The sequence below is a fragment of the Physcomitrium patens genome, chromosome 11 (assembly GCF_059467195.1).
Source record: "Physcomitrium patens ecotype Gransden chromosome 11, ASM5946719v1, whole genome shotgun sequence".
In the NCBI taxonomy this organism is placed as follows: Eukaryota; Viridiplantae; Streptophyta; class Bryopsida; order Funariales; family Funariaceae; genus Physcomitrium; species Physcomitrium patens.
In genome coordinates this window covers 3,912,580-3,918,579 of record NC_143420.1, presented here as the reverse complement: position 1 = coordinate 3,918,579, position 6,000 = coordinate 3,912,580, and the positions used below count along the sequence as shown (strand labels likewise).

Genomic DNA, 6,000 nt, shown 5'->3' with positions numbered 1-6,000 from the left:
GTGGGAAGCCAAAACACATAACAAAAGATTGCAGGTTTAAAAAGCTACTATCAAATATTAATAAGCCAAGGGCATGTATTATTGAAACAAACAATTCATCCAACTTTAAATAAGAGGATGATTTTCAAGAAGTAAATATCAATCTAACTAAAACCATTAGAAAAAGAAAAAAATAATTTCAATTAGAATCTTTGTAGTAGAGCCTTTCAATATGTAACAAGCAACAATTTAGCATTAAGCTATTTCAAACTTGTAAGTCTATTTTAAAAAATAAGAGCAAAAGGTGGTGAACTTCATATTACATTTGAATAAAGGAAAATAAACATAAAAATTGAAAATGGAAAATCAAATAAGGTAATCAATATTTTATTTTTACCTTCTTTAAAGAAAATTTGTTATCAATTGGTTTCTTTATAGAAAAAAGAAATTTAGTAATTTTTTTGATGGATGAATTTTGAATTATTGATAAAAAAAAAAAAAGAGAACATATCATGATTATCAATAAGTTGCAAGAATCAAGGAATAACATGTATTGTATAAACCAATTTACAACTGAAGTTAATTTATCAATTATAAAAAAGATTAAAATATAATATGATATATTTAGATACCTTATTTTTTATTTTAAGAAAAATTTATATAAATAAAAAAATAAAAAACTTATCTATTATTAAAATTATACCTAAAGAAAATTTTAAAATTTGCAATGCAGGTTATGAGTATAGAAAGAGGGTTTTAAAATAAAGTCTTAATAGATCAAAAAATCTACTTCAACTTGTGCATGTAGATATAGTTGGATAAATTTAAAAACCATCTCTAAGCAAGACCAAGTACTTGGTAGTATTTAAAAATAATTTTTCTTACCAAAGTTGGATTTACTTTCTTAAGTCCAAAAAAGAAACATTCTCTAAGTTTTACATATTCAAAGCTCAAGTTGAAGAAAAAAAAAAACAACTAAGAAATTGCTCATGCTTAGAATAAAAAAAATAGATAATTCTTATTTAAAGAATTTCAATATTTTTTTAAAAAATGCAAAATAACAAGACAAATAATATAAGCTCTGATTTCTTAGCAAAATGGTATTGCTAATAGGTGCAATAGAAGAATAGTAGAAAAAGCCAAAAGTATGATTCATGAAAATAAATTATATTTGAGCCTATAGCCTAAAGCTATTAATACATCAAACTACTTAGTAAACTTGTGTCCAAGTGAATTCAATAATAGAAAGATACCAATAGAATTATATTATAAGAAGAAACCAAAATTACAATACCTAAAGATATTTGATTGTATTGCTTATTTGCATGTGCCATATGTGAGTCATCAAATCAACTCATTAATTATTTTAGAACAAAAAGATGTATTTAGAGATCTTAAAATCATAATATATGGTGAGTAGTGTAAAAATCCTTAGACAAATAGAAAATTAAAATGTTAGTTGTAGAAATAGAGTCTCAATAAGTCTTAGAAGTAATTATCTTAGTTGGTTTAGTATTTTTATTCATTATTGAGTATTAAAGATTAATATTTATATTGGCCTTATATCTATATGTATCACTTATAAAAAAAACTATAAATATTAGTTACTTGTTAAAAAAAGCATAAAAGAGAACTTCATGTCTTTTTTGTTAATTATATAAAAAATAGAATTTTTAATGGATATAAATTTATTTTATTATTGTAAAATATTATCAAGATATAAAAATATAATTTTGAATATATATTATTATTATAAAATTATTATATTATTTTTTACAATTTTTTTAGAATTTTTATAGAAGATTTCAAGACCTTGGTAAAATTGAATTTTACCACCTTGAGAGCCATTACAATTGTTCTTATAAATTTCTTAGTAGTGAAAAAAATAAATCTTTAAAATTCTTATTATTATTGATATTAAGATATTGATAATTAACTCTTATTTTGTTAAAAATAAAATCTCTATTGATGATTATTCATTTTTTTAGAATCATAGTCTCATCAAACCTTGCTATTGATGTCATATCAAATAAAGATGCATTTTCTTATCTTGCTATTGAACTTCACTTATTCATCTTTTGGTGCAAAGATAAATTTTATTCTTCAATCCAAATTACAAGATGGCCTCAATTAAGACTTGTTTGTAATTAGTAGTATAAAAAGGAAGTAGCAAAAATAAGAACAAAACAAGTACAACACAAAACAAGTGGAATAAGTACAATCAAGCAATTACATACTACAAAACTAGTCATAGTTTATTTATTAGATTTTTATTTAGTAAAAAATAAAAATAAAAATAAAAAATATTTTTAAATAGATAATTTTTTTAACTTTTTAATGAAAAAAAATAAATCTAATTTATTTAAATTTATAATGGCTCTCAATTATATATAAATCAATACTACCTTGAATTATAACTCACATATTTGTAATCCTAAAACTGGTTCTTCTCACGTTCTCATTCATCATATATTTCTATCTCCCATACAATCAATTTCTAATATTTCATATTGTTATCATTTCTCCAGCAACGGTGCCAAAATGTTGTTCTCGTTGTATTCAAGCTTTAATATACCAAAGCAATTGAACTAATAGACATGGGTTCGAACACGAGGAAAGACTGGTTATATGAATTGGGTCTGTTAGTGTCACAATTGATTGTACTCTAGCTATCTAAAATCAATTATCAAACTACAAAATACCAAGGCTTACTACTTCCATCTTAATTCAACACATAATCCATTCTACAACTATCAATTCAACAATACTTCCATATTCTTATCAGTTCATCTCTCACTTACTCTCTTTGCGGTTTATATATATTCAATTACTGATCTCCAGCTTACTTATTATATTTAGTTTCTCAATTCATCACACAGAATTCAATATCTTCACTTAGTACAATACAATTCGATAATTTCAATTCTCAAGGTCACAAATTTTCTCCAAAACGATCAGTCCAAAGTCATATTCCACAATATTTTAATCTTAGTTTCAACAATACTTCTTTCAATCACATTTCTTCATAAGCAAATAATAAAAGAAAAGAAAATAAAGAAGTAGCACCAAGCTTACTCCGGCTTACGACTCTCACAATCTAGCTCCCAAGCTTACGACTCTCATAGTTTGGCTCCTCGGCTTACGACTCTCATAGTCTAGCCCATCGGCTTACGACTCTCATAGTCTGGCCCCCCGGCTTACGACTCTCACAATCTGGCCTTCCGGCTTACGACTCTCAGAGTCTAGGTCCAATCTTTCTTTCCTCAACCTCTTTATTCTACCCAAAAGATGGATCGTCGGCCAATAGATTCCAAAGGTTATGACCCTTTGAATTCTTAACCATTTGTTCTACTAACAACCTACTGTTATCAACTAAACTGCCTAACCATCAATCTAATTCTCAAGGTTATCAATAACCAACGAGTAACTTACCACAAAATTTATTTACATATTCTACACTTATCTATAAGATATTATCAAATTTATCTATTTTAATCTACTTCTAATTATTCATATTATTTAGATTATTATTAGAATATATATATATATATGATAGATAATTAGTTATTAAATGTATATGCTTAAATAAATCCTATTAATTACTTTAAGATAGTTAAGAATAAGAAATAAAAAAAAAAAAAAAAAAAAAAAAACTATTAATCAAGAAATTCAAAGCATCAGAAAAAATAATACTTAAAAAAATTATGAATTACTATCTAAAAAGAGATACATAATTACTAAATAGATCTTCAAAAAGAAGACTAGAACTTTAGGTAGTACTAAAAAAATAAAAGGCTCAAGTAGCAACACCTGAATTTGAGAAAGATCGAAAAAAAAAAAAAAAAAAAAAAAAAAAAACTTTAAAACTTTAAAACTTTTGCTCTTGTCATACACTAGAACATAATAAGAATAGTTTCAGCATTAGAAACTACTTAATATTGAAAAATAAAATAATGTAGTATAAAAATAATATTTTTAAATGGAATACTAGAAGAAAAAGATTTTATAGTCATTCTACTTGGATTTGAAGGATATGAAAGAAACAACAACATATGCAAATTAAAACAATCAATATATAATTTTTTTATAGTATCTTTGAGCTTAATATAGAAGAATTGATGAATATTTATAAAAGATACGCTTAAACATGTTAATATATTTTAATATTTATATTTGACATTATAATGATAAATATATACTTATTTTATTATATATAGATGATCTAATTATCACAATAATATATTTCTTGAAAATCATCCTCTTATTTAAAGTTATCACAATAATTATCACAATAATTATCAAAATAAAATTATTAGATAACAAATATTCTAATTATTTTAATAATTATTAAAATAAAATTATTAAAGTTAAAAGAAAATTATTATTTAAATTCGAAATGAATAATATAAAATTAGTACAAGTATACTTTAGAGCAAAATTCATGTACATCAAAAATAGTGTAATTCACCATAAAAGAAATTATATTAATATTATATTTAATAGATTTGGCATCTTGAACTATAATCATAGTTCAACATCTATAAATAAAGGTACTAAGTTGCAAACTAATATAACACAAAAATTAGTAGATAACAAAGAATATTATAGGTTTGTTAGTAGTTTATTATATTTGTTAAATATAGGAAGACCAAACATTAATTTTATTATAAGCTTTATAAGCAGATACTATACATTGCCACAAATGTCACATTAAAAAGCTAGGATGTTTATTCTATGTTATTTGAAGGATACAAAAGAATTTGGAATTAATTATTCAACATGCCAACTTTGGAAATTGGTTGCTTATATTGATGTAGATTGAAAACAAGATATGGACTCACACAAGTCTATATCCAAACTTTTATATTTGATTGAAAACTCACTACTTAATTGGAGCTGAAAACTACAAAGCATAATAGTATTATGTACCACTGAAGTAGAATATTGAATGTTATCAAAAGTAGCAAGAAGCATTACATGGCTATGAAGGTTATTTAAGGATTTATATATTTATCAATAATGCAACTCAAATAATGAATGACAATCAAAGATGAATTAAATTGGTGGTGAATCTTATATTACATGTACAAATAAAACATATTAAAATATATTTCTATTTTATTTATAAAGAGATATGACTTGATAAAGTTTTAAATCTTATATATTCTTATTTAAGAATAATTTGAAAATATATTAACTAAATATGTCGACAAAAAATGACACTACAAATTAAGAAAGTATATGGAATTGAAACAGATATTTTTTAATACAACATCACCTGCAAGCTTGAACCTTGTTTTACACTTCTATTTAAAATACACAACGTAAGTTCTTCTTCTAAACTTTCTATATTTTTACTACATATAGTCATAAAGCAAAGGTATTCATCTTTGTATCTATATAATAAATGTTTACATTTAATACCTTTAATTATGACAATTTGTCAATAGCTTAGAATATTAACCTTGTAAATGTCAAAATATCCTAGTAATCAGTGGATTTTTTCTTATGTTTCCAACTTTTGCTCAAACCCTGTAGTCTCATAATCAAAAAAGGATTATTTACAACTAGTAGCTTATTTACAATTTTATTTTTTATAAATTTAATATCAAGTTAAAGCCAAGGGAGCAACACATTAGACAATGGTGCTTGTTTGAATTGAAAAATGCTAACACTGTTAAAAGAGAAGTTCTCAAATAAAGTATTGTTTATCAGAATGTCTTGTTCACAAGCAGTATTGCAGCATTTGTTGTACTCATCCTCTTGTTTTGTCTCATCAAAATGACTTAGAGACTCTTGGAGTAGTTGATAGGAGTAAGCAAGTGCTACATTGCGTCCTCTCTTTAGAGCTGTGAACAGGAGCTAAAACACACATGAAAATGTGAAAAAGAAAGAAAACTCTAGGCTAGAGGAAATATTAGAAAAAAGAGCACCTAAGGTTTCTATCTTGATACAAAGCTAATACCATGGTGATACAAGGACAAACTTCATACTCACCAGTTTTCAATGTGATCAGGGTAA

At 24.5% G+C, this 6,000-nt stretch overlaps 1 long non-coding RNA gene across 2 annotated transcripts; it reads right to left on the bottom strand.

Annotated features, from left to right (window-relative positions):
- Positions 1–346: 346 nt before the first annotated feature.
- Positions 347–3,226, bottom strand: LOC141045947 (uncharacterized). Of its 2 annotated transcripts, XR_016505398.1 has the most exons (4): positions 2,385–3,226; positions 1,792–2,080; positions 1,274–1,409; positions 347–409 (listed from the first exon to the last, which is right to left on the bottom strand). It is a non-coding gene; the product is annotated as an uncharacterized LOC141045947 (long non-coding RNA). The 2 variants fall into 2 exon arrangements; XR_012218563.2 differs by lacking the exon at positions 347–409 and having other exon boundaries at positions 1,021–1,409.
- Between the last annotated feature and the right edge of the window lie 2,774 nt (positions 3,227–6,000).